This window comes from Oncorhynchus keta, chromosome 15 (genome assembly GCF_023373465.1).
Source record: "Oncorhynchus keta strain PuntledgeMale-10-30-2019 chromosome 15, Oket_V2, whole genome shotgun sequence".
Taxonomy (NCBI): domain Eukaryota; kingdom Metazoa; phylum Chordata; class Actinopteri; order Salmoniformes; family Salmonidae; genus Oncorhynchus; species Oncorhynchus keta.
In genome coordinates this window covers 32,722,168-32,748,067 of record NC_068435.1, presented here as the reverse complement: position 1 = coordinate 32,748,067, position 25,900 = coordinate 32,722,168, and the positions used below count along the sequence as shown (strand labels likewise).

The window sequence follows — 25,900 nt, the reverse complement described above, 5'->3', positions numbered from 1 at the left end:
CAAAGTGGAAGAGAGATTGACGTCCTCATTACTTGTTGGACACCCATGCAAACCCCACAAGACATGCCACCAGAGGTCTCTTCATAGTCGCCAAGTCTAACAGACTATGGGAGGCACACAGTACTACATACCTGTAGATCCATAACTACATGGAACGCTGTTCCACATCAGGTAACTGATGCAAGCAGTAGAATCCGATTTTAAAAGCAGGTAAAAATACACCTTACGGAAGAGCGGGGATTGTGAAGTAACACAAACATAGGCACAGACACATGCATACAAACACATGATAACATATACTATACTATACTATACTATACTATACTATATACTACTATAAACACACGTACACATGGATTTTGCGTTGTAGGTATGTGGTAGTGGAGTATGGGCCTGAGGGAACACACTTAGTGTGTTGTGAATTCTGTAATGAATGTATTGTAATGTTTTTAAAATTGTATAACTGGATTCATTTTGCTGGACCCCAGGAAGAGTAGCTGCTGACTTGGCAACAGGTAATGGGGATCCAGAATAAATACAAATACAGATGATATTTCATATTTAGAGAAACCCCCCAATCATGGCCCAAAAACACTTCACAGCACAAAAATACTGATGACGACAAATTCTCGGTGTGATCTAATGGTTTGTATTCCAGACTTGTTTGACAAGCGCAGAGGTTGAATTTCAGAAAGCAGTTTCTACAAAGCTGTGAGAAGTCTCAACTGCTGCAGGTTGTAGGCACCTGTGGGTCTAATATAAATACCTTGCAGCAACTAGATGGCAATTTTACATTAAGTTAAATTGTGGGACTTGCTTTACCTGTTTAAAATGATTTTTGTAGTAGTTGAAGAAGTACATTTAAAAAAAACTTAAAGCAGTTAAATATGGTCAGATTGGTCAGATTACTTTGATATAATACTATATCAACCTTATTACTTTGGATTGTGGGGCAGTTAGATCACACATTTCATCATAAATAACACCACTCAGACTACTACACTGTTATAAACTCCCCTACTGGAATACCACAGTATATGCATTGTCAAAGTTTTAAATAAATAAAATAGCTTTTCACAACATATTTGGAAGACAGCGGGATGTTCATGAAGTCCTCTCTGGGCTTGAGGGGGATCCGTGGGAAGAAGGACCCACTGATCGGAAAGGTGGAACTCCTTCCCTCGGAGCACCTCTGCCCCAAGGAGAGACACAGAAGTTAACTGAGCATAGCATACAGTGCAGACCCCTTGAGCTTTTCCACATTTTGTTACTTTACAGCCTTATTCTAAAATGGAATACATTTATTTTTTACCTCATCAATCTACACACAATACCCCGTTTGGTTTTTCCATGTTTCAGTTTGTCCCTATTTTTTCAGGTTTTAGCAGTCAAAATCACCCTTTACACAATTTACACGTATACGGGTTGAAAATGGCAGATTTAGACACCGATAAAAGCCTAAATTGGAACGCAGAGGCTGTACAATAACATGCTATATGACTTCAGACCTTAGGCTCTGTGCTTCACAGCGCTAAACTATATTGATTGTAACTTACAGTCGTTCTGAACTTGAGAAGTTGGCCCCATCCCTCCCATTAATTGGGCAACTTTTGCACATTTTTGTTGACCGAGTGAGGGAAATGCTGTAAATGAAAAGGACTCTATGTATTTTTATAGATGAGACGTTGAAGATTATTGTAAATACAGCTTTGATGTCATACAAGCAAGCCAAACACCTGTGAGTGCAAATGTGCACTTCACATTTCCATATCATAAAGCTCACGTCATATACAGTGTCAGTGTTTATGATGACTATCTTTGGCGTCATACCCTGGGTTATTCTGAACAGAATGAGCATGTGAATTGTGACTGTGAAGTGTCAACTGTGAAGAAAATTCACGGCAGCACATGCACCTGAATGCACTCATGACTCCTTTCTATGCGCACCAAAATGATGATCTGTTTCCCTGAATTGCATCGTATTTCATAACTTAGCTAGTCATGTTGACAATAGAGCTAGCAACATACATGCCCCTCCCAACTGAGGATCTGTGTTTTTCCGCCATCTATTTCCTGTGTTTGAGGTGTGCAAAATCCAATTGTCACTTAAATCTCCCTGGATTGATTGCTTTCATTTTACTCCTGCGACTCTTTCATACACTTTCTTGTTACTGTCGTTTTTTTCTGTTCATGTTTTGACCACAGAAATGTTTGTAAATACCTGTCAAACACACCTCGGCAATGGCTGAAAAGGGCTCAATGGGATACTGTATATTGTCTTTTCGTTAAAGCTATAAGAACGTTAACGCTTCGTCTGGGATTCAACCAATGTTCCCTCAAATGTATTTAGACACAGCAAATTTCAGGTCTTGTGAGCAGAAACTTGAACATTGTCACGACTTCCGCCGAAGTCGGTCCCTCTCCTTGTTCGGGCGGCGTTCGGCTGTCGACGTCACTGGCCTTCTAGCTATCGCCGATCCACTTTTCATTTTCCATTTGTTTTGTCTTTGTCTTACACACCTGGTTTCAATTCCCCAATTACCTGTTCATTATTTAACCCTCTGTTCCCCCATGTTTGTTTGTTTGAGTTTCTATGTAGGATGGTCTGTTATTGTGGGCTCTGTTTTTGTATTGCATTTATATTATGTTGAATAAAATATGTTTATTTACTCATATCTGCTGTCCTGTGCCTGACTCCTATACACCAGCTACACATAGACCTCCTGACAAACATTGTGAGAATTCTGTGCAACTTCCAGCTCACATAAACAGTTTTAGACTGTAGCCAATAGGCTATTGTGTCTATTTGAGCATAATGTAGGCCTATCAGAATGGCCTACCAACAAAGCCAATGGAGCAAATCCCATAACATTTTCACATGAAAATAGCTTTTGATTTTTAATGATATAGTCTACAGTAGCCTACATATGTGGTGTTGTAGATGTATTTGATCAAATTAACAAGTTAGCTGTCTACCTTTGATAAGCAGCAAGCTAGCTATAGCTAGCTGGTGGCTTGCTAGCTAGTTAGCTCCCATGCCAAAGTGTTTCTAAACTAATATCTGACTAACTCGGAAATATGAAGCTATTTCAGAATGAAAGTTAACTGGCTAGCGTATCATGCTTTGTGACATTATGTTAGCTAGCTATGCACTAGTTCTTTCGTGAGCTGGCTACTCATTCTAAATAGTACAATCAAATCTGTCAAAAACAGTGGCAGCATGTGCAGCAGTGGTCATTTGGTTTTTGACATGAAAAGTAAAATAGGTGGTAAAGTAAAGCAAATGAGATGGCTCCGACAGAGAGGGCTGCCTCACTTCCAGTCCATAGGAAACTTTGCAATGTACACTACCATTCAAAATTTTGGCGTCACTTAGAAATGTCCTTGTTTTTGAAAGAAAAGCAAATTTTTTGTCCATTAAAATAACATCAAATTGATCAGAAATACAGTGGAGACATTGTTAATGTTGTAAATGACTATTGTAGCTGGAAACGGCAGATTTTTTATGGAATATCTACATATCTGCCTAGAATGCCAGCATCCCGGAGTCGACTCTTCACTGTCGATGTTGAGACTGGTGTTTTGCGGGTACTATATAATGAAGCTGACAGTTGAGGACTTGTGAGGTGTCTGTTTCTCACCGGGGCCGCCCACTCCTTTTTCTATTCTGGTTAGAGACAGTTTGCGCTGTTCTGTGAAGGGAGTGGTACACAGCGTTGTACGAGATCTTCAGTTTCTTAGAAATTTCTCGGCATGGAATAGCTTTAATTTCTCAGAACAAGAATAGACTGACGAGTTTCAAAAGAAAGTTCTTTGTTTCTGGCCATTTTGAGCCTGTAATCGAACCCACAAATGCTGATGCTCCAGATACTCAACTAGTCTAAAGAAGGCCAGTTTCATTGGTTCTTTCAGAACAGCAGTTTTCAGCTGTGCTAACGTAATTGCAAAAGGGTTTTCTAATGATCAATTATTATCCTTTTAAAATTATAAACTTAGATTAGCTAACACAACATGCCATTGGAACACAGGAGTGATGGTTGCTGATAATGGACCTCTGTAAGCCTATGTAGATATTCCATAAAATAACAGACATTTCCAGCTACGATAGTCATTTACAACATTAAGAATGTCTAAACTGTATTTCGGATCAATTTGATGTTATTTTAATGGACACAAAAATGTGCTTTTCTTTCAAAAACAAGGAAATTTCTAAGTGACCCCAAACTTTTGAACGGTAGTGTATATATTCTTTTTCCATTCATTTATTTCAATTTGTTTGTATTAGGTAGTTGTTGTGGAATTGTTAGATTACATGTTAGATATTGCTGCACTGTCGCACTGTCGCTACACTCGCAATAACATCTGCTAACCGTGTGTAAGTGACCCCTACAATTTGATTTGATGTGTATTTATGCTGTTGTTCAAATGCACAGATCAGTTTATATATCTTCTCAAAGAAACCATGGGTAGTTCAATAACTTGCCATCATATTTCTGTTATGCTGCTTTGTTGACAACTCCAACCACCTTGCGCCCCGGGTATTCAGCCAATCAGGGGTCGCTGTTGGTTGTGTTCTAAACAAAACAACTACAAGTGTGCTTGCTCTAGTTCCTCAATGACACAGCTAGAAGAGCTCAAAAAAACACCTTGTAGTTGAAGACTCTTTTTTGAGTCATAAAAGTGCATTGAAATTACTTAGGAACTGTGCAGACTTTGGAGACAACAGTTAGTCCTCTCACTCTTTTTTTGTCTTACGTTGCATGTCACTGAATGTATCCAGAGTATATTCAGATTTTGTTATCAACAAATGCAGCAAAAAGTACAATAAACATAAAATGCACATAAAATACATAGTGTAATGTTTGGATTCAGTCTTGTGTCACAGTGAAGTGTTGTGTCCTCACTTTGGTCTAATCCATTTCCAATCATCTCCAAACTGTTCCCTTTCAATTGCTACCATGGTTATGCATATGTTTTTAACATTTCTTCTGTAAGAAACATTTTCATTGAGCACTAAAACATACAGGCCACTACAAGTGTAAATGGTTAAACCACATCAGGAGACCACTCTTGAGGTCTGTGAAAAATAGAAGATGTGGATTTATGGTGTAGTTACCCTTTAATGCAAGTGTGCACCAGCAAGAGACCATTGTTTGGTTAGCAATGTTTCTGTAGCGCTCATGTGGTTGCAGAGTTCGCAAAACAAATGGCCACTGGATTGATGCAAATAATCATATCATTCTGCCAGGTTGGCATAGCTTAAATTTTTTGGGGGGGAAAGCCTTTGAATCTCTACCAGAAGGTCACCATTAGCATAATCGCTAACAGCTACACAAAGTGTAGACATACGCACCAACTACACTCACACACACAGGGGCATTTCTGTGCTGTTTCAAGAAAAATGAAGGAAAATAGATATAACTGTCTTATGATTAACATGGGCAAACTAATTTAGTTGATTTCCTTTCCTTTTTTGGCATATTTCTGAATTCGGTTGAACATTTTCACACGTACCAACACACCCGGTGTGATCATTCTACAGTGGTCCCTGTAGTGTACGATCAAAACAGTGTGATTAGAACACGTATTTAGGACATCCAGTTTCGAATGACACAACAATCAGCATTTGAGCTGGCCACACTGTTTTATCAGAAACATGTTGCACAAACACAGTCCTTACAAAGTTATGTCCAAAATGTGAGCAGTTTATTTTTGGATGCAATGTTCAGACATTCACAAAAGTAGCCACAGTATAACACAATCATCCAATCCGGAAAAATGTAGGCGACATTTGTCCTAGCGCTAACTGAGGAAAGATCGACAAAACACAAGTGGTCATATTTTTATAACTGACAGAAACGACAATATTAATTAGCTAATAGCAATTACTATTTATAATTAATCACATCAGGGGGTAAGCTCATCATTGATCGAAATAATTGAGTAAAACACTTTCTAGAAATCAAAAATGTAATCCAACGATGGGTAGTTTGTGCGCACCGCCATGCTTGTTTTTTTCTCTCGCATCAGCCAAAGACATTAAGAGGAGATTATAAGATTTTGGTCTGTTTATAGAATGCGTGTTGAAGGTGGGGGGGTGTTGTATACGATCATCCACTTCCCTTCATTCACTTCCGAAAGTTTCCCCGAAAGATGAGTGAACCATTCATTCACCTCATTATAACATCTTTGGTCTGGCAGATTACGTGACACCCAGAATGCATTGTATAATGTCAACAAACATGGCGCCACACATAGCTGGCAATTAGCTTAACTCATTGTAATCAGTACAACCTTCAAAAAAGTATTTCACAAACATCATAGGTATCCATTACAATATATGATATAATCGTTATTATATATTATATTATATTATAGAATTATTTGTCACCGGTTATTGAAAATGTGAAAAAAATGTAAATATATTATGCATACGTATACAGTTGAAGTCGGAAGTTTACATACACCTTAGCCAAATACATTTAAACTCAGTTTTTCACAAATCCTAGCATTTATTCCTAGTAAAAATTCCCTGTCTTAGGTCAGTTAGGACCGCCACTTTATTTTAAGAATGTGAAATGTCAGAATAATAGTAGAGAGAATGATTCAGCTTTTAGTTCTTTCATCACATTCCCAGGCGGTCAGAAGTTTACATACACTCAATTAGAATTTGGTAGCATTGCCTTTAAATTGTTTAACTTGGGTCAAACGTTTCGGGTAGCCTTCCACAAGCTTCCCACAATAAGTTGGGTGAATTTTGGCCCATTCCTCCTGACAGAGCTGGTGTAACCGAGTCAGGCTTCTAGGACTCCTTGCTCATACACGCTTTTCAGTTCTGCCCACAAATTTTCTATGGGATTGAGGTCAGGGCTTTTTGATGGCTACTCCAATACCTTGACTTTGTTGTCCTTAAGCCATTTTGCCATAACTTTGGAAGTATGCTTGGGGTCATTGTCCATTTGGAAGACCCATTTGCTACCAAGCGTTAACTTCCTGACTGATGTCTTGAGATGTTGCTTCAATATATCCATATCATTTTCCTTCCTGATGCTGCCATCTATTTTGTGAAGTGCACCAGTCCCTCCTGCAGCAAAGCATCCCCCAACATGATGCTGCCAACCCCGTGCTTCATGGTTGGGATGTTGTTCTTCAGCTTCCAAGCACCCCCTTTTCCCTCCAAACATAATGATGGTCATTATGGCCAAACAGTTCTATTTTTGTTTAATCAGACCAGAGGACATTTCTCCAAGAAGTACGATCTTTGTCCCCATGTGCAGTTGCAAACCGTTGTCTGGCTTTTTTATGGCGGTTTTGGAACAGTGGATTCTTACTTGTTGAGTGGCCTTTCAGGTTATGTCGATATAGGACTCTTTTTACTGTTGATATAGATACTTTTGTACATTGTTTCCTCCAACATCTTCACAAGGTCCTTTGTTGTTGTTCTGGAATTGATTGGCACTTTTCGCACCAAAGTACGTTCATCTCTAGGAGACAGAACGCGTTTCCTTCCTGAGCGGTATGATGGCTGCATGGTCCCATGGTGTTTATACTTGCGTACTATTGTTTGTACAGATGAACACGGTACCTTCAGTCATTTGGAAATTGTTCCCAAGGATGAACCAGACTTGTGGAGGTCAACAATTGTTTTTCTGAGGTCTTGGCTGATTTCTTTTGATTTTCCCATGATGTCAAGCAAGGAGGCTGTGACGTAGAAGTCCGTCACTGGCCGCGGGCAGCATTTGGTTCTTTAACGCACACACATATTCATCACTCCTCCCTGCGCCATTATAAGATAAGTTAACAATGTGGGTCGACACACAAATTAACTTCTGTCTTGGTGCATGCATTTCACACTTGTCAGTGTTCATATTTGAGAGATACAATAATTATTATACTTATCAATGTTGTGGATGAGCGCATTGTTTGTTTGTCTGTTCCTCTCTCTCCATCTCTGTAGCTTCCGGGTATGCTGGAAAAGGACCCGAGCTAAGGGAATTGGGTTGGCTTTATAGTGCCTTTCCCAAATGGCTCATTAATGCATATGGGCATATTGAAAGATATTGTCAGTAGTGATGTAATGTTGTAAATGTTATGTTGTGATATTGTTTAAAACCGTGTTGCAATGTATATCCTTTAGTATGTTTAGTTCATGGAAAATGTAGGTTTGTATTGTTAATTGATTAATTAATTAGGGTTAATTGTTCTGAGGGGAGGGGCTAGCCCTACAAAAGGAGCCTCTCTTTCAATCATGGAGGTTATTTTGGATTGAGCTGTGGATGGGGCAGCATTGTTTTTAAGCTGTCCCATAAGGTAGACGTTGATGGCAGTACTGTTGTTTTTTGTTCCGGAATTCACTTGTAAATAAACACCTTTGCACAGAAGAACTTTTGCGGTTCCGCCATCTTTTTATTTTGATAGAGGTTAGGTTATCCAGTTTAGCCTTCTGGCCTACTCTACGTGACAGAGGCAAAGAGTTTGAAGGTAGGCCTTGAAATACATCCATAGGTACACCTCCAATTGACTCAAATGATGTCAATTGGCCTATCAGAAGCTTCGAAAGCCATGACATCATTTTCTGGCATTTCCAAAGCTGTTTAAAGGCACAGTGAACTTAGTGTATGTTAACTTCTGACCCACTGGAATTGTGATACAGTGAATTATAAGTGAAACAATCTGTCTGTAAACAATTATTGGAAAAATTACTTGTGTCATTGTAACGGTTTTCTAGGTGTGGTGAAGGAGAGTCGGACCAAAACGCAGCGTGTAGATTGCGATCCATATTTAATCAAACAAACGTAAATACGAAAGAACACAAACACTACAAAACAATAAACGTAACGAAAACCGAAACAGCCTATACTTGTGTCAACTAACACAGTGACAGGAACAAAGACACTAAGGACAATCACCCACAAAACAACCAAAGAATATGGCTACCTAAATATGGTTCCCAATCAGAGACAACGATAAACACCTGACTCTGATTGAGAACCACTCCAGACAGCCATAGACTCTGCTAGATCACCCCACTAGCTACAATCCCACTATATACCAAAACCCCAAGACAAAACACACCACAATACAAAAACCCCATGCCACTCCCTGGCCTGACCCAATACATAAAGATAAACAAAAAATACTTCGACCAGGGCGTGATAGAACCCCCCTAAGGTGCGGACTCCCGAACGCACCTCAAAACAACAGGGAGGGTCCGGGTGGGCATCTGTCCATGGTGGCGGCTCCGGCGCGGGACGCGGACCCCACTCAGTCAATGTCCCAGTCCTCTCTCCTCGCGTCCCTGAATAGTCCACCCTCGCCGCCGACCATGGCCTAGTAGTCCTCACCCAGAACCCCACTGGACTGAGGAGGAGATCCGGACTAAAAGACAGCTCGGGACTGAGGCAGCTCGGGACTGAGGGGAAGCTCGGGAGTGAGAGAAAGCTCGGGAGTGAGAGAAAGCCCAGGAGTGAGAGGAAGCTCAGGAGTGAGAGGAAGCTCAGGAGTGAGAGGAAGCTCAGGCAGGTTGATGGATCTTGGCTGACTGGCAGATCCTGGCTGACTGGCAGATCCTGGCCGACTGGAAGTTCTGGCGGATCCTGGCAGACTGGCGGATCCTGGCTGACTGGCGGATCCTGGCCGACTGGCAGATAGATCCTGGCCGACTGGTGGATCCTGGCAGACTGGCAGCTCCTTGTAGACTGACAGCTCTTTGCAGACTGGCAGCTCTGGCTGCTTCATGCAGACTGACAGCTCTGACTGCTCCATGCAGGCTGGCAGCTCTGGCTGCTCCATGCAGGCTGGCAGCTCCTTGCAGACTGGCAGCTCCTTGCAGACTGACAGCTCTGGCTGCTCCATGCAGGCTGACAGCTCCTTGCAGACTGACAGCTCCTTGCAGACTGGCAGCTCCTTGCAGACTGGCAGCTCCTTGCAGACTGGCAGCTCTGGCTGCTTCATGCAGACTGACAGCTCTGTCTGCTTCATGCAGACTGACAGCTCTGGCTGCTCCATGCAGACTGACAGCTCTGACTGCTCCATGCAGGCTGACAGCTCTGGCTGCTCCATGCAGGCTGGCAGCACCTTGCAGACTTGCAGCTCCTTGCAGACTGACAGCTCTGGCTGCTCCATGCAGACTGACAACTCTGGCTGCTCCATGTAGACTGGCAGCTCTGGCTGCTCTATGCAGGCTGACAGCTCTGACTGCTCCATGCAGGCTGACAGCTCTGGCTGCGCTGAACAGACAGGAGACTCCAGCAGCGCTGTAGAGGAAGAAGGCTCTAGCTGTGCTGAACAGGCGGGAGACTCCGGTAGCGCAGGAGAGGGGAAAGGCTCTGATAGCGCTGAACAGGCGGGAGACTCCGGTAGCGCAGGAGAGGGGAAAGGCTCTGATAGCGCTGAACAGGCGGGAGGCTACGGCAGCGCAGGAGAGGAGAAAGGCTCTGATAGCGCTGAACAGGCGGGAGGCTCCGGCAGCGCAGGAGAGGCGAGGCGCACTGTCGGCCTGATGCGTGATGCTGGCACTGGTGGTACTGGGCCGAGGACACGCACAGGAAGCCTAGTGCGGGGAGCTGCCACCGGAGGGCTGGTGTGTGGAGGTGGCACAGGATGGGCTAGACCGTGAAGGCGTACTGGAGATCTTGAGAGCAGTGTTGGCACAGGACGTGCAAGGCTAGGGATGTGCACAGGAGGCCCGGTGCGTGAGGCTGGCACCAACTTCACCAGCCGACTAACACGCACCTCAGGATGAGTATGGAGCGCTGACCCAGGTGCCATCAAATCCCTGACACGTTCCGTCAGGCGAATTCCATGCAAAAAGCACCAACACAGCAACTCCCTCATTTCTCTCTCCTCCAATTTCCCCATTAACTCCTTCACAGTCTCTGCTTCGCTCACCTCCAACACCGGCTCTGGTTCTGGTCTCCTCCTTGGCTCCTCACGATAAACAGGGAGAGTTGGCTCAGGTCTGACTCCTGACTCTGCCAAACTCTCCCTGAGCCCCCCCCCAAGAAATTTTTGGGGCTGACTCTCAGGCTTCCTTGCCAACCGTGTTCCCTCATATCGCCGGCTCCTCTCTCCGGCTGACTCTGCTCTCCTCGCTGCCTCCACCTGTTCCACCTTTGGACGGCTACACTCCCCTGGTTTAGCCCAGGGTCCTCTCCCGTCGAGGATTTCCTCCCATGTCCAGAAATCCTTATTGCGCATCTCCTCTTTGGGCTGCTCCTGCCTGTTGACACGCTGCTTGGTCCGTTTACGGTGGGTGATTCTGTAACGGTTTTCTAGGTGTGGTGAAGGAGAGTCGGACCAAAACGCAGCGTGTAGATTGCGATCCATATTTAATCAAACAAACGTAAATACGAAAGAACACAAACACTACAAAACAATAAACGTAACGAAAACCGAAACAGCCTATACTTGTGTCAACTAACACAGTGTCAGGAACAAAGACACTAAGGACAATCACCCACAAAACAACCAAAGAATATGGCTGCCTAAATATGGTTCCCAATCAGAGACAACAATAAACACCTGACTCTGATTGAGAACCACTCCAGACAGCCATAGACTCTGCTAGATCACCCCACTAGCTACAATCCCACTATATACCAAAACCCCAAGACAAAACACACCACAATACAAAAACCCCATGCCACACCCTGGCCTGACCCAATACATAAAAGATAAACATAAAATACTTCGACCAGGGCGTGACAGTCATGCACAAAGTAGATGTCATAACCGACTTGCCAAAACTATAGTTTGTTAACAAGAAAGTTTGTTAACAAGAAATTACAACCTAAGTGTATGTACACTTTGACTTCAACTGTAAATACTGTATGCGCCAACAGTAGAAACGACAAAATGATATACAGGAAAATAAGGAACTTACTTTGATAGGAACGCACACATTTGAAATGCAATTATTATAAATGTTTTACCATGAGCATGTAGACAGTAAAAAATGTATTCTGTTTTCACAACGTATTTGGACTTTTAGTTTTTTTACACTAAGTCTAACCTGAACAGCAGATCCTCGTTGAAGTCGCCACAGCCAATGAATGTGCCTTTAAACCAGTTGTATTCAAACAATTTCATCTAAAGTCGTTTTTTACATCATCAGAATTTCTCACAACCCAATCCCACACTAAATTTAATGACACAAGCGTACAATCTGAATTTTCATATCTTATCAAAATGAAAAGATATCAATAAATACATTTACTTAATAAAATGTGATTTTTCAACGTATCTTTCTCAACAATGTTATTATAATGGCACATACAATAATCTATAGTCAAATATTTTTCTGGGGGCGCGACCCTGACTTTGAATACCACTGCTTTAAACTATGGCAATGGAAGGAGTGTGTGTGTGTACTGGTTTCAATATGTTTTTGACTTCTTACCTGAAAAAACTATAATTGTGGCACTTCAAACAGACTGAGTTAGTAAATTAGTAGGGCTAATTTTGCTATGGTAAACAGGGAAGTGTCACCCAACGTAGTTACATGACAGTGAGAAGTTAGCTTAAAGCTTGAGTAAGTAAGAATTGTGTCCACAAATGCACCCTAATGTTTATTATATGTCAATAGCTTATGATTAGTGAAATCTATAATGTAGTTATTTCGTTAGATACTTTTCCCTATGAGCTGAAATATGTTTTTCAAAGCCATTTTAGCGGTCCGAACCATCAAAATGGCAGTTGTTTCAAAACGTTAGGAAGAAAAGTAATTTATGTGATTACTAAAATAGCTGTACTATTTGATTGGTGTATTTTGTTCTGATTTCAGATTTCAATAGCAGAGTAGAGGAGGATTTCAGACGCTCTAACTTTTTGTTGAACGTTTTGGGAAAGTGTTCAACATTTCAGTTGTTTATAAAGGAAACGTCATTGATGCGGTTCGTAAAACAGCTGTATAATAGAATATGTTCTTGTTCTGATTTCAGGTATGAATAGGAGAGAAGTAGAGGAATTTTTAATATGTTTTGTCTAAATTGTTGTCAGTCGTCAAAGTAGCTGATTTGAGCAAAAGTTACATTGTTTACAGTTAATAGAATGGAATGTTGGGAGTTATGGTGTCCCAATGTCCCTTTAGAATGCTGAGGAAATCCCATTAAAGTGGATGGAGGACAAAAATAAGGACAAAAAGCGTAGCTTACTAGTTTTAAAAGTATAGAAGATATCAAAACGTTGTATACAAGCACACCCCACGGGGCACAGACATCAGTTAAAAGTCTAGTTTTGATTTACATTTGGATGAGTTGTCAACTACGGTGAATTCAACGTGAAATCAACAAAAAATGACACCATGTCATTGGATTTAGGTTCAAAATGCACATACGTTGATCACTTTTTGAAAATACGATCAGTTTTCCTCGTTGATTCAACGTCATCATATAGATTTTTTTTTAGGTTGATGTGGAAACTGCGTAGATTAAACGTGTTTTTGACAAGTGGGACTATTCCAGACGGACCTGCACGTTTTAAAGTTTGAATGACGTTTCTAGCTTAAACGGTGTAGGAGGAGAAGAAGAAGTCTGACGAAGATTTTGAATGGGACATTTGCTTTGCAAGTCCCATTCATTAATTCATGTTCTTCTGTGTCCTTGTCATTTGTATGCCAAGCACAAACATTTCTACAGAGGTGTTTTGTTGTGTTGCAATCGAAACCTCAGGAGAAATTCTGCTCATTAGCGTGTCTTTCTTGACACGATATCGCTGAGCTGTTGTGGCAAGCTGCCTCTGTGATCATTGTTTTAAGACTTTTTCACTTGCTTCATTCACATTTGAAACTATACCTCATCATGTTATGTAAATCTTTTCCCTCTGAATCCAAGACTATACTAAATGAACAATTTAAAAATCTTTATTTAAACATAGACTTTGAAATGTCTCTCAATACTGTGGCATTCCATCTGGAGCCTGCCAACTCATTGAGTGATGTCTACTGACACCATTTTAGATCGTCTTTAACAATGCATGTCTACATCTGACCTTCTAAGTCCTAAAATGTTCATCTAAAATAGGAATTGTTTTACATACTGTATGTATTGTCTGTTGGAAGACAAACGCAGGCCTGCTTCCAGCAGGTGCCCTCAAGAACATACTGACAAGGGCAAGCAGTTGACTTCACTGCGTGAATCCGAGTAAGATACACTGAGCTGAACCTTTTGTACAATTTAAGCTGAGTCAGCGCAACTTACAGGCACGATATCAGATATTTCCCCCGAAACCAATTTATTGCACACTGTTTCTCTCGAATGGCACTCTTGGCTTTGAAACAATAGCAGGGGAAAGTTTGCATAGAGTAGAGAGGAGTTAAAACGCTTAATTCGCTTGGATGGTGTTGGCTGATGGAGACATCGCCTTGCCTAGGACCTGAAGACAGCCGGTGTCGCCCCTTGAGGAACAGACCAGCCATTTAGCCTACTGGCTACATTGGTGAAGTGACCTGAATCTAAGGGAGGTGGATATAATAGCTGTAGGCTTAAGCTTTAGTAGTCTTATAGAAGCAGACAATGTCTGTCTCTGGATATGGAATATACTCTGACATACTGTTTATTTAGACATCTCTGTCAAATCTGACATGTGAGATTAAAGCTTTTAGCAAGTACAGCTCTGTTTTGGACACAACACACTAACGACCCAGGTGAGAGTCCCATTATCGCTTATTAGTTGAAATTAACAAATACAGTAGGCTCCAAAAGTATTGGGACAGTGACACATTTTTTGTTGTTTTGGCTCTGTATGGAAATAATAACATGACTATGAGGTTAAAGTGCAGACTGTCAGCTTTAATTTGATGGTACAGTGCCTTGCGAAAGTATTCGGCCCCCTTGAACTTTGCGACCTTTTGCCACATTTCAGGCTTCAAACATAAAGATATAGAACTGTATTTTTTGTGAAGAATCAACAACAAGTGGGACACAATCATGAAGTGGAACGACATTTATTGGATATTTCAAACTTTTTTAACAAATCAAAAACTGAAAAATTGGGCGTGCAAAATTATTCAGCCCCTTTACTTTCAGTGCAGCAAACTCTCTCCAGAAGTTCAGTGAGGATCTCTGAATGATCCAATGTTGACCTAAATGACTAATGATGATAAATACAATCCACCTGTGTGTAATCAAGTCTCTGTATAAATGCACCTGCACTGTGATAGTCTCAGAGGTCCGTTAAAAGCGCAGAGAGCATCATGAAGAACAAGGAACACACCAGGCAGGTCCGAGATACTGTTGTGAAGAAGTTTAAAGCCGGATTTGGATACAAAAAGATTTCCCAAGCTTTAAACATCCCAAGGAGCACTGTGCAAGCGATAATATTGAAATGGAAGGAGTATCAGACCACTGCAAATCTACCAAGACCTGGCCGTCCCTCTAAACTTTCAGCTCATACAAGGGGGAAGACTGATCAGAGATGCAGCCAAGAGGCCCATGATCACTCTGGATGAACTGCAGAGATCTACAGCTGAGGTGGGAGACTCTGTCCATAGGACAACAATCAGTCGTATATTGCACAAATCTGGCCTTTATGGAAGAGTGGCAAGAAGAAAGACATTTCTTAAAGATATCCATAAAAGGTGTCGTTTAAAGTTTGCCACAAGCCACCTGGGAGACACACCAAACATGTGGAAGAAGGTGCTCTGGTCAGATGAAACCAAAATTGAACTTTTTGGCAACAATGCAAAACGTTATGTTTAGGCGTAAAAGCAACACAGCTCATCACCCTGAACACACCATCCCCACTGTCAAACATGGTGGTGGCAGCATCATGGTTTGGGACTGCTTTTCTTCAGCAGTGACAGGGAAGATGGTTAAAATTGATGGGAAGATGGATGGAGCCAAATACAGGATCATTCTGGAAGAAAACCTGATGGAGTCTGCAAAAGACCTGAGACTGGGACGGAGATTTGTCTTCCAACAAGACAATGATCCAAAACATAAAGCAAAATCTACAATGGAATGGTTCAAAAATAAACATATCCAGGTGTTAGAATGGCCAAGTCAAAGTCCAGACCTAAATCCAATCGAGAATCTGTGGAAAGAACTGAAAACTGCTGTTCACAAATGCTCTCCATCCAACCTCACTGAGCTCGAGCTGTTTTGCAAGGAGGAATGGGAAAAAAATCCAGTCTCTCGGTGTGCAAAACTGATAGAGACATACCCCAAGCGACTTACAGCTGTAATCGCAGCAAAAGGTGGCGCTACAAAGTATTAACTTAAGGGGGCTGAATAATTTTGCACGCCCAATTTTTCAGTTTTTGATTTGTTAAAAAAGTTTGAAATATCCAAATAAATGTCGTTCCACTTCATGATTGTGTCCCACTTGTTGTTGATTCTTCACAAAAAAAATACAGTTTTATATCTTTATGTTTGAAGCCTGAAATGTGGCAAAAGGTCGCAAAGTTCAAGGGGGGCGAATATTTTCGCAAGGCACTGTATTTTCATCCATTTCAGGTGAACCGTTTTGAAATTACAGCACTTTTTGTACATAGTCCCCCCATTTAAGGGGACAAAATGTATTGGAACAATTTAACTTAGATGTGTATTAAAGTAGTCAAACGTTTAGTATTTGGTCCCATATTCATAGCACGCAATGTCTACACCAAGCTTGTGACTCTACAAACTTGTTGGATGCATTTACTGTTTGTTTTGGTTGTGTTTCAGACTATTTTGAACCAAATAGAAAGTAATGGTGAATAATGAATTGTGTCATTTTGGAGTCATTTTTATTGATGTGGATGCTACCATGATCACGGATAGCTCTGAATGAACTGTGAATAATGATGAGTGAGAAAGAAAAAAAAAAAAAAAAGTCACTGTCCCAATACTTGTGGAGCTCACTGTAGGTTCAGGAAGAAAACTTCACTCAATCAGATGACAATACATTTTCAACTCTGCCTAACCTTCCACCTACACGTTAATATAAACAGCGACAAATGTCACAATGGTGTGCTGGCTGATTTCTGTATCCCACCTTCACCACCGTCCATCTCCATTCCTTCCTCTCTCTGGGTGGATTCTTCCATTGAGATATATGATATGAAACTACCAGATCTATCTCTATGGGTTCTTATCTACCTTAGTCTTTGACCAGGAGCCAAACAGACCAGAGGCCTTATCCAAACCAAAGTAACTACAGTATTTTCATAGTCTAAACCATGGCTATTGTATAGCCTCATGGCCAAACCTACACAGTCATCAGGTAAATGGAATAATAAGCAAATGCACAAACTTGGTTAATTTAGAGAAATCAATCTAAATGAATTGGTGACCAAATAAGCATGAGCAGTCTTATGATACAGCATTGAGTTGAATCTCTCAAATTAAACAGTTTAAGTCTATCTCATTGCATAGCCCTTGCCATACAGTTTGATTATAATGAACAGTTATGTTCTTATCTTGTACGGGCTCGATTTCTACAGATTCTTTCTCTAAGAAAAATGAATCACATTTTTTCTCTAAGAAAAACCACGCTTGATCTTCGCACTGATTTCCAAAGGCTAACCTCGGGAAGCGACCAATTATTTGCTCAGTATTTACAGAGAAGCTCTCAGATTCAAGAGCGCCCTAATTCGTATACTGTTTTCAAATACTACTTACAGTAGGTCTATGCTTGGCTGTGAGTGTGTGATGGCTTTGTGTATTCTGCTAGGTCCTGAGTTCTTGTCATTTGTAAAAAGGGACTGTCAAACCTCTCCCAGCTACCCCCGGTAGCTTTCCATATTCTGTCAGTCTTATAAGGAGTGGATAGGAAAGAGGAAGACATTGTCATTACTTCTTGAGATTAGAAGTTAGCTAATACCTGAGCCACAACAGTCTGTGTGAGGACTGGCCCTTTTTCCATGTTGATGCTGAGTGATTGTGAGTTGAACACATTCTCTCACATCATCTGATCATACTAACTGTAAATCGCTATGGATTCGAGAATCTGCTAAATGACAAAAAAAATGTTTTAAATGACTGCTCAGACCTGCAATTCATCTGCACCTTAGAGACTATTGGCACACATTCAACTCTACATCACACGCACGCACGCACGCACGCACGCACGCACGCACGCACGCACGCACGCACACACACACACACACACACACACACACACACACACACACACACACACACACACACACACACACACACACACACACACACATACATACATACATACATACATACATACATACATACATACATACATACATACATACATACATACACACTGTCAACACTGCTGTACTATTTATATACTTTCTATTCAACTGCTCAACCGCAACACTATTGACTTTATTACTTCATACTTTATACTGTATATCCTATTGTGTATACTACTACGGGTATACTATATTGTGTATACAACTATGTATACCATTTTTTAATTACTTGTTATATTTTCTATTTGACTTTGATTATTATTGATATTGATATTTGTACTGCATTGTTGAGGAGAGCTTGCAAGTAAACATTTCAGTGTACTGTTTATACATGGTCTATTCAGGCCAGGTCCATTCAGCAGTAAGAGTGAGGGAGCAGAGGTAAATTTAGTGACGGACACATTTATGGACCCGCTTCCTGACCTTCTTGATTGTGATGAATGGTTCTTGGCATGGCACAGCCTATAACTATCCGGTGGGTGTCAACTTCAATCCAAAAGGAGCATTTCACAAGCTGATGCTGCCCCATTAAAGAGCAGAATAACCAGGAATGGATCATTATGACCAAATATTGTGTTGTGGGGATATACAGTTGTGTAAACATACAACAATTTATAGCTTCAACATGTTTTTAAAAGCTTTTATGACAAACTCATGGGCTGTCGGTCCTTGCGTCCATGGCTCTATTAATGAATTTGAGAGTTCTGCTTACGTTTCCCCAGCCCCAATCCTCAGATTTATACCAAACCAAGTGGCTGGGCTTAAACACTAACTCTGGATTGTGGTTTTAAAGAGGTGTAATTGATTGTTTAGAGTTCAACTGTTTACCCCCTGGTGGGTTTCATAATTTTTCTCCAGTGAGTTTCTTAATTGAAATGAATTGATTGTGTTCTATTAAGAACAGAGGATAATATACCAATATATAAGTTAATGGCTTGAGTGAAGTGAAGCAGATAATCGGACACGGTTGTCTCAATTAACATTAATGCATTCATTTAACTCATAGTTATCCATGTACATTACAGTGCCTCGTATAATGAATTGTTAATTTCGGAGAAAAATAACATGAAGTACAACATAAAAATCAAGTAGCAGCCATATATAGCAGTGTAACAAGCTAGTCCTACATGAGGGAGCTTTGGGGGGTGGATATAATACCATGTTGTGAGGATACACAGACATGAAAGATAAATAACCCAAGTGTATTGCAATAAGCATCGGCCTGATAGAAACAGCTTTCCACTGTCAGAGGACATTGCCTATTATTTTTTCTAAAGCAGACTGTATCTATGGGGGGGAGGGGAGGGGAGGGGGGTGAAATCATCAAAAGACTTGAAATGCTAAGGGTAATGGTTGTACTGTAAAGCAATTCGTAGACTGGTGGCATAGTGTCTGAAGGATAAATAGCACCAGAAATAATGCACCAAAATAATATATATATATATTACAATAAATAATAGTATTTAGCCTACAAAGGAGAAAGTATTCTTATTCCTCCTCACTTCAGTTTGAGAGAAATCTGACAGAACTCTCCTTTTGTAAATTTATACCAGATGAATTGTGTAAGTATGTGAAGTTGTTCCCAAATCGTTGGCTACTCCTAGATATTTTGCAATTTCATGACAAATTGGAAAACACATTTCACATCTGCAGCTGTTAAGAGTCACCAAACAACGATTCAAGACCCTGTGTCTAATATATTCAGTGCCTTGCGAAAGTATTCGCCCCCCTTGAACTTTGCAACCTTTTGCCACATTTCAGGCTTCAAAACATAAAGATATAAAACTGTATTTTTTTGTGAAGAATCAACAACAAGTGGGACACAATCATGAAGTGGAACGACATTTATTGGATATTCCAAACTTTTTTTTAACAAATCAAAACCTGAAAAATTGGGCGTGCAAAATTATTCAGCCCCTTTACTTTCAGTGCAGCAAACTCTCTCCAGAAGTTCAGTGAGGATCTCTGAATGATCCAATGTTGACCTAAATGACTAATGATGATAAATACAATCCACCTGTGTGTAATCAAGCCTCCGTATAAATGCACCTGCACTGTGATAGTCTCAGAGGTCCGTTAAAAGCGCAGAGAGCATCATGAAGAACAAGGAACACACCAGGCAGGTCCGAGATACTACTGTGAAGAAGTTTAAAGCCGGATTTGGATACAAAAAGATTTCCCAAGCTTTAAACATCCCAAGGAGCACTGTGCAAGCGATAATATTGAAATGGAAGGAGTATCAGACCACTGCAAATCTACCAAGACCTGGCCGTCCCTCTAAACTTTCAGCTCATACAAGGAGAAGACTGATCAGAGATGCAGCCAAGAGGCCCATGATCACTCTGGATGAACTGCAGAGATCTACAGCTGAGGTGGGAGACTCTGTCCATAGGACAACAATCAGTCGTATATTGCACAAATCTGGCCTTTATGGAAGAGTGGCAAGAAGAAAGACATTTCTTAAAGATATCCATAAAAAGTGTTGTTTAAAGTTTGCCACAAGCCACCTGGGAGACACACCAAACATGTGGAAGAAGGTGCTCTGGTCAGATGAAACCAAAATTGAACTTTTTGGCAACAATGCAAAATGTTATGTTTGGCGTAAAAGCAACACAGCTCATCACCCTCATCACCCATCCCCACTGTCAAACATGGTGCTGGCAGCATCATGGTTAGGGACTGTTTTTCTTCAGCAGGGACAGGGAAGATGGTTAAAATTGATGGGAAGATGGATGGAGCCAAATACAGGACCATTCTGGAAGAACCTGATGGAGTCTGCAAAAGACCTGAGACTGGGACGGAGATTTGTCTTCCAACAAGACAATGATCCAAAACATAAAGCAAAATCTACAATGGAATGGTTCAAAAATATACATATCCAGGTGTTAGAATGGCCAAGTCAAAGTCCAGACCTGAATCCAATCGAGAATCTGTGGAAAGAACTGAAAACTGCTGTTCACAAATGCTCTCCATCCAACCTCACTGAGCTCGAGCTGTTTTGCAAGGAGGAATGGGAAAAAATTCCAGTCTCTCGGTGTGCAAAACTGATAGAGACATACCCCAAGCGACTTACAGCTGTAATCGCAGCAAAAGGTGGCGCTACAAAGTATTAACTTAAGGGGGCTGAATAATTTTGCACGCCGAATTTTTCAGTTTTTGATTTGTTAAAAAAGTTTGAAATATCCAATAAATGTCGTTCCACTTCATGATTGTGTCCCACTTGTTGTTGATTATTCACAAAAAAAATACAGTTTTATATCTTTATGTTTGAAGCCTGAAATGTTTTATTTTTTTATATTTTATTTTGCCTTTATTTAACTAGGCAAGTCAGTTAATTAAGAACAAATTATTATTTTCAATGAAGGCCTCGGAACAGTGGGTTTACTGCCTGTTCAGGGCAGAACGACAGATTTGTACCTTGTCAGCTCGGGGGTTTGAACTTGCAACCTCCCAGTTACTCGTCCAATGCTCTAACCACTAGGTTACCCTGCCGCCCCGCTGTGGCAAAAGGTCGCAAAGTTCAAGGGGGCCGAATACTTTCGCAAGGCACTATCTGACAAAATTGCCCTTCTAAGGCAAATGATAAAGTCATTACTTACTGTCTGTAATAAGCAAACATTACAACTTGTATTTTCTAAAATACATGACTAATTTGAGCCAATGTTTGACAAAACACAGCTGAAAACTATTTATATTTTTAAGTTGCAATACAGCACAAAGGTAATTAAGAAACAAGACAACAGTAAACATGTCGTCCCCGACAAATGATGCATCGCCCCCCTTGGGCTAATCAGTGTAATTTTGTAAATGCCGCATCTCTATGGCAAGACACATCATTCACCAAAGTTTCATCAAAATCGGGGCAGTAGTGTCTGAGATATTGCGTGGGTTATTTAGACTCATATCCCTGAGCATGTGTGCCAAATTTCAGCACTCTGAGTCAAACAGATCAAGAGATATAAACATGTGCCCATTATAGCACCACTGTGTGGTTGATATGAATGTTCTTGCATATGTTGAGTCTTGACACTGTTTGCAACATGTGTACCAAATTGTATTAGAATACAAATATCCTTTACTGATTTATATTCATTTATGTGCCAGACCACGCCTACCTGAATGTTTATTGGTCAATGTTTATTGGTCAGTGCAGCCATGTTTTAGGTGCTAGTCTGGAAAATATTGTGTTGCGAAACCTTTGTCCATAAATGTCACATATCAAGTTTGGTGCAGATCAGTCATTTGGTGCCCGAAGAGTAGCCTTTTAAATGTTTTTCACAAAATTCAAAATGACAGAAAATGAATCATGGCAAACCTTATGCGTCCTTGAGGGAAATGTGTTCCTTGTGAGGAGAGGGACCTGTGTACCAGATTTCATGACTTTTGGTCAAACGGGGTGAGGGGTATGACCTTTCAAAGTTTTCATTTTCAATCTCTTGTTTGTAAATTCCGGAACTCTATGGCAAGACTCAACATTCACCCAAGTATCGTCAAAATCGGGCCAGTTCTAAGATAAATAAAAAATATTTAACTTGGTAAGTCAGTTAAGAACAAATTCTTATTAACAATGACGGCCTACACAGGCCAAACCCGGACGACGCTGGGCCAATTGTGCGCCGCCCTATGGGACTCCTAATCACGGCTGGTTTACAGCCTGGATTCAAACCAGGGTGTCTGTAGTGAGGCCTTTAGCACTGAGATGCGTGCCTTAGACCGCTGTGCCACTTGGGAGACCATATAGCGTGTGACTAACATACAAACAAACATACAGACCGAGACAGATCCACAGTACCCTCCCCAACTTCATCATGAGGGACAACAGTAAACATTTTGTCCCCCACGAATGATGCAGCGACCCCGCTTGGGCCAATTGAGATATTGTGTGTGACTAATAAATTTCAGTTATCGTGTGTGACCACAGATGATACTCCAGTGGCCGCTCTAACAATGAAAATGAATGTCTTAAAAATGGAAAGCAGTCAGGAGGAGGCAAGATCAGGTGGGACCGCTCTAGCCAATGAGAGGGTTGATACGTGCGGGAACAATAGGCACAACTCTGATAAAAAGTTGTTGTTTTTTCAAAGTTGCCTGGATGTCACTTGTCCTACTTATAGCAGTACACGCGTAACGACCTAAGCACTGTGAAACTTCTATTTTATTAAATAAGCAAAGAAGCCATTCAATTTCTTGTTAACCAAATTCAAGAATCTCTCATTGACCTCCATACAAAAACTCCTCATTGGGTGAGGAAAAAATAAAAACACCACCTGCTGAACAAGATAACGTTTGGGCCCAGTTATCCCTCTCGCTTCACCTCTTCCTCTCTGGTGTGACAAACACATTTCAGTTAATTACTACAGCTCCCGCCTTGGGCCAATCAGTGTCATTTTGTAAATGCCGGATCTCGACGACAAGACACATCATTCACCCAAGTTTTGTCAAAACTGGGCCAGTGCTGTCTGAGATATCATGTGAGATTAAAGTACAAACTAACGTACATACGGACAGATAGAGACCGATCCACAGTCCCCTCTCCAATCGCAACAATAATAGCACCAGACTTCCATGCAGTTTATGGCAGAGATATGCTAGCTAATCTTTAAGTCAATGCCTCGTTTGTTGCTACCTTTTGTACCTTGCATGCTAAACATGCTAAACAAATTGTTAAACGGAAAGAGAGATATTGCAGACCAGCTAGGGCTGTGCAATATGGCCAAAATATTTTATTTAACTTTTTTTGACAGTATGGTAATTGAAGTTATTTTATGTTTTTGAATATTACAAATTCTTCATTTGTATTAGAACTAGTGCATGACCCTAGTGTGGTAACACATGAATTCTAACTGATTTCAATGTGTCTTTCTCCATTCTGATTGTTTTATACTGTTGAATTAAACTTCAACCCCAAAACATTTTCTACATTTTCATCCATTTCTGCATTTCCTGCACTCATTCGAGATCATTTACACACTGCCACGTAGGACTGCAAGATATGGGCAAAAAAATCTAGGCCTTATTTTTAACCAAATGTTACAATTGCGATTTGACTAGCAATTTAGATAAAACCACGTGGGGGAACTGTTGGAATCATGGAAATAGAATGATTATTAAAATTCTATAGTTAGAATATAATAGTGGTCACCTTGAATACAGTGTTTGACATGACAACAAATGAAAACGCCAGGGAGGAGTTATTTTGACATGGTAGGAACCAAAGTCTTGGTGGGTGTTTCCTAGGGGAACCTATAATATTTGGGTATATTAAATGTTTTTTCTTTGCTATTAGAAGATACTGTTGCACAAACAACATGATTTAGGCCTACACCATCAATGGTATCAGGCTGTATAGCTAGCTACGTTTGCTCTGACGGATTACATTTATTAGCTAGCTAACTAACTAGCAATTGGCATTAGCGGTAACACAAACTAGCGATTAGCATTAGAGCTAAAACGATTTATCCTCAACTTGTTAAAACAAGGCAAACTAGCTGTTTGCAGATGTCAGAGACAAACGAATAGTGTAATTATAGAACACTTGTGGATTTATATTACGAAGCAAAGTGGAAACAACATCGTTGTCATCAACATTGTTGCATGACCATGCAGACTGAACGCAAGTGTCTCGTGGTCGAGCAACAACAAATGTGCTCATTGAGTGACAGGGGCAGGGCTAGGTCTATGTGGAGAGAGAGCGGAGAGAGATGATGGATGTTACACACGGTGTATCACATTTGACAAACCAACGGTATATATACTATCGGTATATAGTAAAATACGGTATACCACCCAGCCCTTAGACCAGCCATTTATCACTCCTGTGTTCATCTGCAATATTGTAGTTATTCGCCTACCTCCTCATGCCTTTTGCACACATTGTATATAGACTCCCCTTTTTTTCTACTGTGTTATTGACTTGTTAATGGTTTACTCCATGTGTAACTCTGTGTTGTCTGTCTGTCTGTCTGTTCACACTGCTATGCTTTATCTTGGCCAGGTCGCAGTTGCAAATGAGAACTTGTCTCAACTAGCCTACCTGGTTAAATAAAGGTGAAATTAAAATAAAATTAAAATAAATGGTACTGACATTTTAGATTACTCAGAATCAACAACAATAGTATAATTTCTTCCAGAGTATTCTGAGTCAGAGACCACTACATCAGTTAAGCATATTAAATGAGTGTTGTGTGTTTTGTGTTATGAGAGATGGTGAGGATTGACTTGATTACTCATCGCTCTGCACTGCCTGGGCCAGAGGACTACAGCAACTATATTTTATTTTTGCACAACAGTGACTCTGCAGAAAACAGAGATAACACTCTGAGGTACACTGACTGAATGATTGACTGAAGCATCTACAGTAAAATCTCTTTGCGCTACTGTATATTCATCACACAAACCCTTATAGCATACCTCCACAGTGAAATCCAGTCAACATCTGGGACAGTTTATACAGATGGATGGACGACCAAACAGTCCCTCTCCAGAGTGTACAGAAATATGAGGTTTGACATAGTCTTCCTCTTTCCCCCGCTCAGTTCTGGGACTACAGTAAATTGGGATGAAGATGTGCATGGCCACAACCTCACCATGACATCCAGCCTTTCTATACCCTCTTCATCTTTCCTTCAGAGGCAGCGCAGCAGCCATAGCTAAAGGGCAACATCAGGATCAGTGCTTCTCATTTGTCTTTTCACAGTGGAATTGGCTTTCATTTAGCACAATTTAGCAGACATGAAAACATCAGTAGTT

General features: G+C 40.8%; 1 protein-coding gene across 1 annotated transcript in view; it reads right to left on the bottom strand.

The window, feature by feature from the left end:
• Nucleotides 1-25,900, bottom strand: part of LOC118394798 (gamma-1-syntrophin) — a 67,199-nt gene that overhangs the window by 34,752 nt on the left and 6,547 nt on the right. The window lies entirely within an intron of this gene.